The sequence below is a fragment of the Canis lupus genome, chromosome 2 (genome assembly GCF_003254725.2).
Source record: "Canis lupus dingo isolate Sandy chromosome 2, ASM325472v2, whole genome shotgun sequence".
NCBI lineage: Eukaryota > Metazoa > Chordata > Mammalia > Carnivora > Canidae > Canis > Canis lupus.
In genome coordinates this window covers 12,926,798-12,937,108 of record NC_064244.1, presented here as the reverse complement: position 1 = coordinate 12,937,108, position 10,311 = coordinate 12,926,798, and the positions used below count along the sequence as shown (strand labels likewise).

At 43.0% G+C, this 10,311-nt stretch overlaps 1 pseudogene; it reads left to right on the top strand.

The window, feature by feature from the left end:
• Nucleotides 1-3,836: 3,836 nt before the first annotated feature.
• LOC112670418 (dnaJ homolog subfamily A member 1-like) lies at nucleotides 3,837-5,043 on the top strand (annotated as a pseudogene).
• Nucleotides 5,044-10,311: the final 5,268 nt, after the last annotated feature.

The following is a 10,311-nucleotide window of genomic DNA, read 5'->3' as shown; positions in this document are numbered from 1 at the left end:
TGACCCTCATCCAGCAGTTTGCCAGCTTCAACAATGGCAAGACAGAGACTCTGCCTCCAGCAATGGGCAGAAGCTGCTGGTGGTTCCAAATAGCATGAAGAGGATGGGGAGGGATGGGGAGGGAGCATTTCCCCCACCTATGCATGAAAAGCAAGCATGAAAATCTAGTACTCTCAAGTATTGGAAATTTGGCAGCACCAAGAGATGTCATCCTGGGAATAGCTCATGGCATCCTTAGGAAGGCAGGGGTCATGGGGAGGCTTCTGCCAGAAAGGCTATGGAGAGCAACTTCGAACCTTCAGGAACCAAGAAAGGAAAGCCAACACTTTGTGGTGACTGCAGCCCACAGAATATTTGTGGACATGTGGGAAGCATCCTGACCCCTAGAAATCCTAGGGGTGGGGGGAAAGTGAATGTGAGATAAAAATTATTTTCTATGATGAAGCCATTGGGGAATTGTGACATGTGAAGCTGAGCATCAGAACAAAGTGTGACTTCTGTTTGTACTTACACGTGGTGGAATATTGGACGTTCGGGTTATACAAAGGTGATACAAGATTCAGTCCTCAAGAATTTTTAATGGCTTGTATAGTTAAATGTCTTTTTTTAAAGATTTTATTTATTTATTCATGAGAGACACAGAGAGATAGAGAGAAATAGAGAGAGAGGGGGGCAGAAATATAGGCAGAGGGAGAAGCAGGCTCCATGTAGGGAGCTGATGTAAGACTCAATCCCGGGACTCCAGGATCACGCCCTGGGCTGAAGGCAGGTGCTAAACTACTGAGCCACCCAGGGATCCCCTATGGTTAAATGTCTTATCAACAATGCATCCCTTCCATTTTCCTTTGGTAAATATTTAAAGCATCGTTCTTCATATTTAAATGTGTTAAAACAAATAGTAAAGTAGCTTCCCAGAGCCTTCCAACATGAGACCTGATACTCTTCATCACGGCTATGAGAAAAGAAAGAGAACACTTACATAATGTTTAAGTGAGAAGCTTCTAGTTGACATTTCCTGTGATGATTAGAACTAAAAGCAGAGGGCTACAACTAGATGTTTGTGGTCCAGCTACAACCTGCTGAATCTTTCATGATGTCACCAGGCAAACAGCAAACCATGGCATTCTGCTTACACATTTCAGCTCAAGGACCATAAATGCGGAAAGCAGACCCAATAGAGGGATCATTATTGATTTACTCAAGCATATAAATTTTAGTGAATAGACTCAGAGATGCAGAACACACACATTGAAAATCCAAGCAAAGTGCTATAGCAGTGAACACAAGAGAATGACAAGAAGTTTAGGTAAGGAGTAATATCATAGGCCCTTGAGATAGAAATAACTTCAGAGATCATCCATCTTGCCCCGTCCTTCTCATACGGCATATGATGTATGTATATCAACAACTCTTTAGAAGTGCAGATCTCTGGGTCTCAGCTCCAGAGCAAAGACCTACTTTAATGGGTCTCACATGGGGCCCAGGAATCTGCATTTCAAAACTAGCATCCTCTGCTGAATAATTTCTATTTGCATTTTGAGACCCACTGTATCCTTCTCCATCCAACCAGGCTGATAGTTATGGAGTGAATCAACTGGGATTCCTTGTTTTCTGGAGTCCAGTTGGGTTCCATGAATGGGAAGCACTGGCAGGAAATGAGGGGGTGGGATATTAACCACCTTGGACACTTCCCTGCTGTCCACAGGTTGGCAGTGGCTATGTTTCTCTACTAAAGGCTGAGTCTTCTACAGCACTCTCTCCAGGTCTCCCTTGTCTTCCCTTTCCTCACTCCTTCAAGTCCAGGGAGGTAGTGGCCAGACTGCACCCCGAGGCCAATGAGATCAGAATCTCTAGGAGGGGATACTGGAGACCCTTACTTTAAAGCTCCTCCTGGAGATTTTAATTTGCAGTCAAGGTTGAGAGCAATGGCTTAGATTAGGAGATTTCATGAAAAAGCAGGTGCTGATTTGATATGTCCAGGGTGGAACCTAAAGATTGTCCTTCTAGCAAGATCTCTGGGTGACCTGTATTGCACACTAAATTTTGAAAAACACCATTCTTGACCAACTCCTTTATTTCTCTTAGAAAGATAAAGTGACTTGCCTGAGAACACCCAGGACTAGAACCTAAGTATCCCAAGTCGAAAGTCAAAGGTGGAGATCTGAGATGACCCCAAGAGATGGCAGTGCAGAGTCAGAAAAATAATACCAGTGGGAACTGGGTGTTCTACTAAAGACTTGCTCTAACTGGGTCACTCCACAGGAAATACACATACAACTCCTGGATGTGTGAGGCCCAAGGAAAAAGGAACTTTCCTAAGGTCTCATAGTAGCAGGTGCAGACAACAGCTGCTGGGATGGCTTTCCTTTGGGAGCATTTGTGAAGGGAGGGAGAACAGACCAGATGATGTCAGCTCTTCTGGAGACTGTGTTCCGAGAGTCCTGGAGTGAGAAGTTCTGCAACACTTGGATCATTAGAAATGTGCTGACTTTGTCACATCATTGGAACCAATCTTTGGGCCGGAAATGACAGGTTCTTTTGATTTCTTATTAAACATTGAGAACCTCTTAGCAGATAGCTCCTGTGGTAAATTGTCTGCAAGAATATATGTCTCCTATATCTATGCTCTTGGGTAGTACAGGGCAGGGGAAAATCTTTTTCCTTCTACCTTTCTGGGTTCTTGGCTGGGGTTCTGTAACACAAGACAATTAAAAAGGAAAACAAATGAGTTTATTGACATGTATATTTCATATACATATGGGAGAAACTCAGGGATGAGTAACTCAAACAAGGGGTTAGAATTTAGGCTTATATAGCATCAGAACAAAAAATAGTAAATTTTCAGAGAAGTTACAAGACAAAAGAAAAAGGCTGTGAGTTTCTGGGCAGATAATTATATGGGAGACTAATTGAGGTGAGGGCCAGTCAGTAAAGTTATGGAGAGTTCTCTCATGCCCTCTTTGGCCTGATAAGGAGCTAGGATTGTCGCTGATTCACTTCTGTACAGATTCATGTCTTGCTTTTAGGTAGGTGGGGGAAGCCTTCCTCTCAATTGCTTTGAGCTCAAAATGTCCAAGTGGTATGTTTGGGGGCAGCAAATTCTGCTCCCCCTCAGTAGTCATTTCTCATAGTGACTGTGAGCTTAACCATGTGTGTTGGTTTGTGTGGTGGGAGAAAAAAAATGTGGCATAAGCACAAGCAGACATGTGAAAAAGGCCTGCAGGTTAGGCCTTGTGCTCTCTTGCTGCTCTTTGGAACCCTGTAAACACTGTGTAAAAAAAAAAAAAAAATTAGGGCCAGCCTCCCAGAGAAGGACCCACACAGAGCACACACAAGACGACCAGCTGAGGTCAACCTGCCTGCAAACCCCTGGACCTGCAAGTGAGGCTGCCCAGCTGCCGGCCAAACTGCCAGTTGACCAAAAATGTATGTGGGGATCCAGTAGATATGAGCTGACCCACCTGGGAGCAGAAGAATCATCCAGCTGGTCTTGCTCTGAGTCAAATAATTATTAGTTTAAGCAACTGAATTTTAGTGTAGCTTATTAAAACAAAACAAAAGCTGACCAATCCAGCTCCAAACACAACAGGTTAGCCTGAAGTATTATACACTCCTTGAGGGCAGGGCATGTTTCTTAAGTACTGTTTGCGGTGGCAAAATACTGGAAACAGTGGGCTCGTGTTTTATCATATTATGGAGTACCATACACCACAGCCACTAAAAGGAAACATTAGGGAACTTCCCAGAACGCTCGGTGAGACGCAGAGGAGCAGCGGCTGCCCGAGCTGCACCCAGCAACGCGCTCCTTCCTGATCCCCAACATCGTCTTCAGCCCTCTCACCGGCTGTAGAAAATGGTGAAAGAAACCACTTACTATGATGTTTTGGGGGTCAAACCCAATGCCACCCAGGAGGAATTGAAAAAGGCTTACAGGAAACTGGCCTTAAAGTACCACCCTGATAAAAATCCAAATGAAGGAGAGTTTAAACAGATTTCTCAAGCTTATGAAGTGCTCTCGGATGCAAAGAAAAGGGAATTATATGACAAAGGAAGAGAATAGGCAATCAAAGAAGGTGGAGCTGGTGGTGGTTTGGGCTCCCCCATGGACATCTTTGATACGTTTTTTTGGAGAAGGAGGCAGGATGCAGAGAGAACGGAGAGGTGAAAATGTTGTACATCAGCTCTCAGTAACCTTGGAAGATTTATATAATGGCGCAACAAGAAAACTAGCTCTGCAAAAGAATGTGATTTGTGATAAATGTGAAGGCTGAAGTGGTAAGAAAGGAGCAGTCGAATGTTGTCCCAATTGCCAAAGTACTGGAATGCAAATAAGAATTCATCAGATAGGACCTGGAATGGTTCAGCAAATTCAGTCTGTGTGCATGGAGTGCCAGGGCCATGGGGAACGGATCAGTCCTAAAGATAGATGTAAAAGCTGCAACGGAAGGAAGATAGTTCAAGAGAAGAAGATTCTAGAAGTGCATATTGACAAAGGCATGAAAGATGGCCAGAAGATAACATTCCATGGTGAGGGGAGACCAAGAACCAGGATTGGAACCAGGAGATATTATCATTATTTTAGATCAGAAGGACCGTGCTGTTTTTACTCGACGAGAAGATCTTTTCATGTCTCTGGATATACAGCTGGTTGAAGCCCTGTGTGGCTTTCAAAAGCCAATATCTACTCTTGACAACCGAACCATGGTCATCATTTCTCATCCAGGTCAGATTGTCAAGCATGGGGATATCAAGTGTGCGCTAAACGAAGGCATGCCAATTTATCGTAGACCATATGAGAAGGGTCGCCTAATCATCTAATTTAAGGTAAACCTCCCTGAAAATGGCTTTCCCTCTCCTGATAAACTTTCTTTGCTGGAAAAACTCCTACCGGAGAGGAAGGAAATAGAAGAGACTGATGAAATGGACCAGGTAGAACTGGTGGACTTTGATCCTAGTTAAGAAAGATGGCGCCATTACAATGGGGAAGGATATGAGGATGATGAACATCAGCCTATAGGGGTGGTTCAGTGTCAGACCTCTTAATTGGGCCAGTGAATAACACTGCAGCTGGCATTTTATATGCAGTAGTGAATGAGTGAAGGACTATAATCATAGCTCACTACTTGCTATTGTTTTTGTTTTAATATTCAACTATAGTAATGTTTTAAAAGTTAAATGAAGAATAAACTCAAATATTAAAAAAAAAGAAACAAACATTAGGTCATGGGATGAAATATATATATATATATAATGAAAATTAAAACAAAAACCCACACACATTTTGGCCAATGACAAAATCCCATGTAATATTTTTGTATTATTATGCAAATGGGAAGAAAAATATGAGCCAGGTGGAAATGTTGGCAGGAATAGGGAAAGATAACCAAAGAGAACAAAGGAAAGGAGAGTGTATTTAAGTATTCCAAAATATATATGATCTTATATAAGAGTATATATATTTTTTCATGCCTAACCATTTCCTGGAGAACCAAACATCTTAGGTGCTAGGATTTCAGCTGACTCTTTTTTTTTTCTTTACACTGTTAGGAATTGTTCAAATTTTATATTGAGTATGTGGTATTTAAATAATTAATATAGCTTTTTTCCTTGTTGCAGAAAAAAAACAAGTACTCCAAACCTAGAGCAGCGGTACACATAGATCAGTGTATAATAGAATCACCCGAGCACCTAAAAATATAAATTTCTGGGTCCCACTCCACATCTACTGAATGTAAACATCTGGGCATCAGGATCTGGAATCTGCATTTCAAATAAGAACCCCAGGTGATTCTAAATGAACTAAAATATAAGAACCGCTGCTGCCTGAGGTTCTCCAGAATGAATAATCAGCACTACTTATTAAAAAGTCACTGACACTTGAGTGGCTAATCTGGAAAGCCATGAATAGCAAAGGCGGCTGATGGACACTTAATCTGTTCATGTTCCACGTTCAAGGTCGTATGTAATCAACTGCGCCTCTTGTACTTCTTTCTGACCTCTGATTTCCACTGCTACCTCCCACAATCATGTATCTGGCCTCCTCTGTTCATTCATCCTCCCCAACATTTGTTGTTTTCTGTCTCGTTAATTTTTCCCATTCTCACTGGTGTGAGGTGATATCTCATTGTGGTTTTGATTTTTATTTCTCTGATGAGAAATATTGTGGAGGTTTCTCAAGAAGTTAAAAATAGAGCTACCCTATGACCCACAATTGAACTACTGGGTATTTACCCCAAAGATACTGATGTGGTGAAACACCAGGATACCTGCACCCCAATGTTTATAGCAGCAATGTCCACAATAGCCATGCTGTGGAAGGAGACTCGATGTCCTTCGACAGATGAATGGATAAAGAAGATGTGGTCTATATACACAATGGAATGTTACTCAGCCATCAGAAAAGACGAATACCCACCATTTGCTTTAGCGTGGATGGAACTGGAGGGTATTATGATGAGTGAAATAGGCCAATTGGAAAAGGACAATCATTATATGGTTCCACTCATACATGGAATATAAGAAATAGTGAAAGGGACTATAAGGTAAAGGAGGGAAAGTGAGTGGAAAAATTAGAGAGGAAGACAAACCATGAGAGACTCCTAACTCTGAGAAACAAACAAAGGGTTGCAGGAGAGATGGGTGGGAGGATGGGGTAACTGGGTGATGGGCACTAAGGAGGGTACTTGATGGGATGAGCAGTGGGTGTTCTACTATATGTTGGCAAATTGAATTTAAATAAAAAATTAAAAATAATAAAAGAGACGCTGAGTTTCCTACATCCTATGTGCAATCGTGGTAGGGGCACTCCCAGGTGGCTCGGGCCCCCAAATAGAACAGTAAGTCTGGAGAGGTGGTAGGTAGGGAGAGGACAAGATGAGGGTCATGTGGGTAGCCACCTATGTTATTTGGTATATGACTGAGCCTGGATGTGACCCTCATTCTATGACTTTGGGTCTAGTTTTTTTACCTTGGTGGCTAAGTAGAATCAGTGCCATTTTTTTTTTTCCGATTTGGATAACACAAAGGAGTTTGAAGGGCTATAAGCTGTTATATTGTCTGTAATTTACTTTTTAAATACTTCACCAGGGTACTCTGTGTGTGTGTGTGTGTGTGTGTGTGTGTGTGTGTGTGTAAACTGTGATCTTCCTGATTCTTAATTCAGGTTTCTTTTTTTTTTTTTTTAAAGATTTTATTTACTTATTCATGAGAGACACAGAGAGGCAGAGACGTAGGCAGAGGGAGAAGCAGGCTCCCTGTAGGGAGCCGGATGTGGGACTCGATCCCAGGACCCCGGGATCATGACCTTAGCCAAAGGCAGACTCTCAACCACTGAGTCACCCAGGTGCCCCTTAATTCAGGCTTCAATTTAAGGGTGTTTAGTTAGCATTTGAAAGGCTAATCAGAAGCCCATATTCCAGCATATTCCAAATAGGAAGACTCTAGGCCCGTCAGGTAGCCTTATCTTGGATCATCAACAGGGATTCGATCATTAGCATAGGGGACTTATAGCTGATTTTATACTGGTGAAATGACCAGGGGTTAAGTTAAGCTTTCAACATCGTTACATTGCTGTGATCCTCCCACTCCTGTGAGTTCATTGTCTGGATACTCAGGAATGGAGCTGAGGTTGCAGACACAGTCCTGCTTCCTGGTCCTCCAGAAGCGTCTTTCATTCAGGCCTGACCAGTCTGCTGAATGCTGCTAGGACGTCATTGAATCCACCTAAAATAAATCTTTCATACAAGGTCCTTGACAGTGTGCTGGAAAGAGCAAAGAGCTGCCACTTCATGGAACTTACAGAACAGGTTCTACAACTATTATTTGCCAGCTTGCTAGTAAAGTATCTGTAGGTGTGACAACTTCTCATGAGACTTGCTTTTTACTGTAACAAACTGCCTGATAAAGAGGTAGTTTCATGTAACAAACCCACCACCTACCTTGTGGTAACCTATACCCATTAATTCCTAAAAAGGCCTACTAATTGCAAGTGACCAAACTGGCTTAGGTAGGCCACATCATAAACCATCTCAAAACTGTTTCTTCTAGGGACACATAAGTGGCTCAGTGCTTGAGCATCTGCCTTTGGCTCAGGGCGTGATTCTGGGGTCCTGGGATTGAGTCCCACTTCGGGGTCCCCACAGGGAGCCTGCTTCTCCCTCTGCCTATGTCTCTGCCTCTCTCTCTCTGTGTCTCTTCCGAATAAATAAATAAAATCTTTTTTAAAAAATGTGTTTCTTCTAGACCTGCCCACACTCCAACAGAACTGGATCAGCCCCAAGGGAACCTCCTGGGAAAGAGCTGGATGCCAAGGGAGCCTCAGCCCTCCATCATCACCCTCCCAGCCCCACTACCATCCCTACCTTCAAGAACCTAAACCTATAACCATAACGTTAGCTCCTGGGCTTGCTGGGAGAGAACACACAATTTGAAAATGATCCCATGTTCTACTTCTGTGACATGCAAGAAGGTCAAAGGATCTTAACTGGGCTCAAAAGGAATTCCCAAGTTTATATGGTGGGGGGCCAAGGGCTTTGAGTAAGTGGAGGATTCTAGAATGAATGTGGTTTGATGAAATTTGAAGGAAAAAAAGAAAAGATGTTTGAAGGAAAATGTGGGTCAACCTCCTTAACTAAATAATATAATTACTAAGATATGTTGTGTGCTTGGTAGGTGCCTGGAATTGTGCCAAGCATTTTAAAGGGATTATTTAATTCAATCCTTCCAGCAAATGAATGAGGTAGGCCTTACTATCATCTCTTTTTATAAAGAAGGAAGCTTAGTGGGTAAGTCAGTTGCCCAAGGTCACAGAGATAGTAAGCAGAGGAATAAGGCTCGGGTGCAGGACTGTCTGGTGCCAGAGCCCAAGCGCTCAATTACTGTTTTTGAAGGAACTGAAATCATAGGTGTGCAGGTCCTGAAGTAAGCTAAAGTCTTTGGAGACTTCTATGAGCAAAACCATCACAGAACCTTGCCTAAAACCTTGCTTCCATGGTGCTCTATCGAGTACCTGAGTTGGGGGATTACTGGCCCCAGGCCAGCTGGGCTCCTCGCTATAGATGAAACAGCTACTGATCTAGATGTCCTCTTTGTTTGCTGTGTTTGCTGGGGGCGGGGAGGGGTGTTGAGACTCTCTCCTTGATAACTGGGAGGCTAGGGGTGCAGCTGTCCCAGGAGCGTTTGTTCATCCTTTCCAGGTGGGAAGAGAAGCAACGCCTGGCTGGAAGCCGACCCCCTCGGAGCCCTCTCTCATCCTGCTGTCATTGTTATGAGTTCATACTTGGCTATATAAATCCCAAACTGGGCTCTGAAGCACTTCATTCTGACCCCTTTGCTTATTCAGTCACAACCTTGCTAAACCCCATGCTGCTTTCAACAAGGTCAGCAAAGATTGGGTTTGGTGCTCCCAGACTCCTTGCTCATTCCTCGTGTGCACTCAATCATTAGCACTGTAGTATTAGTTTAAACATGCATCTTGGATGGTTGTGCTGGCATTGGAAAAGCCATCTCCAATTATGGAATAAAGTTTTCATTGTCAGTGATGTGGATGGGAGAGAGATGGGGAGAGGAGATAGAGATTCTTTTCCAGGTTAGAGATTGCCCAGATTTTGAAGCAAGGGGAAAGGCATTGGTCTGCAGGGATGTATATACTCAGCAGTCATACACTGTGACTCGTGGGTGTTCAAGAACCGGAGAGGAGAGCTGCAAGCAAACACAAAGTTGAAGGAAATCTCCTTACAGGCCCTATCTCTGAACATCAACACAGCCCTAAGCCCTGGGGGCTCCGCCTATGATGTAAGCAAATTGAACAGTTGCCTAGTCACACCTTTGGGCATCTCCCATCCCAGGGGAAGGGCCGGATCTCCGGGGCCAGAGACTGATGAGAAAGAAAGTGATTTGTACTTAATAATAGAGCTGCTGAATGATAGTCATAATAGAAACCAACCAGAGCCAGGCAAGAATAGAGTCTTTACACGTAGATGTTATCACAAGCTTCTGATCATAGCAGAGAAAGCATGAAAAGGAGAACATGAGAGAAGATCACACTGACAAGTGCCTTTAGGTTTTGATATTTTTTGTTAAACTTATTAGAGTCGAAATATCTCAAGAGCAAATCAAGCATTCTGTTCCACAGAAATTCATTGTGTTTCTTGTTGAAATTTGTATGTGACCCGCAAAGGTACCAACAAAGTCTCTGTCCCCAAGGAACATATAATCTAGACAGGGAGATAAAATATGAGACTACAATATAAGGTAGAATTTAACACACTTGGCATTTACAGATTCAGAAGAAGAAAGAAGTCACTTCTGCTA